This window comes from Myotis davidii, unplaced genomic scaffold (assembly GCF_000327345.1).
Source record: "Myotis davidii unplaced genomic scaffold, ASM32734v1 scaffold370, whole genome shotgun sequence".
Lineage (NCBI taxonomy): Eukaryota > Metazoa > Chordata > Mammalia > Chiroptera > Vespertilionidae > Myotis > Myotis davidii.
Genome location: NW_006288615.1, coordinates 8,959,740 through 8,960,787, shown reverse-complemented (window position 1 = coordinate 8,960,787; position 1,048 = coordinate 8,959,740). Strand labels below are relative to the sequence as shown.

Genomic DNA, 1,048 nt, shown 5'->3' with positions numbered 1-1,048 from the left:
TTACAATTCTTAATAGTCACTCCCTTCTTTAAACTCTTGAATTATTAACACATACCCTGCCATTTATCTTTTTAGTCTTACTTCAACCATCCTTTATTCTGTGTGTTTTACACATATTTTTATATTTTTATTTTTATTTTCTTTATTTATTTATGTATGTATGTATTTATTTTATTGGTTTTTTACAGAGAGGAAGGGAGAGGGATAGAGAGTAAGAAACATCAATGAGAGAGAAACATCAATCAGCTGCCTCCTACACATACTGGGGATGTGCCTGCAACCAAGGTACATGCCCTTGACAGGAATCGAACCTGGGACCTTTCAGTCCGCAGGCCGATGCTCTATCCACTGAACCAAACCAGTTAGGGCAAACCATCCTTTAAAAGTGCCACTACACAAACAAGCTAGCTCTTTAAAATAGCCATTTATTGTAGAGTCTGTACATAGAGAAGTATATTTAACTTCCTTGTAACATATAAAAATATTTTTCATACAATAGGGCCTCTACATGTAAGCCAATTATTTGATCTGGTATGCAACCAAAGAAACAGAATACATGTAAAGAAACTGAAAGAATCCTCCAGAGAAATTTTGTTTATAAAATATTTTTTATTCAATATATTGACTTTTAACTCTTAATTCCTGAGTAAAATAAGATTCACTTGATATTTCATATCTTATTGTATACTTAGATTTCACAAAATTGCTGCTGATAAAAGGTTTCTCTGAAAATATTATCAGTTATATTATGGATAAGCATATATTTTATTAAGACATAGGTTACATTATGAATTAAAGCATATTAATTTGTTTATGATAGAACAAAAAATAATTTAAAATAGACTGCCCAAGATTAAGAGAATAGTTTATTAATGAAACCACATTAAACCCCTTTTCCTACCAAGGTCCGAATGAAAGGATAAAAAAAATGTTTTTTAATTTTCAAGCCATAAAAATGTTGGAGAACAAAACTAGACAAGAAAGTTAAAGAAAATCTTTGAAGATAGAAAGTAGATAAAACTGAACTATCAAGTTAAAAAGAGATGGG

At 30.2% G+C, this 1,048-nt stretch overlaps 1 protein-coding gene across 1 annotated transcript in view; it reads right to left on the bottom strand.

Annotated features, from left to right (window-relative positions):
• NCKAP1 (NCK associated protein 1) overlaps positions 1–1,048 on the bottom strand; it is a 109,657-nt gene that overhangs the window by 73,094 nt on the left and 35,515 nt on the right. The window lies entirely within an intron of this gene.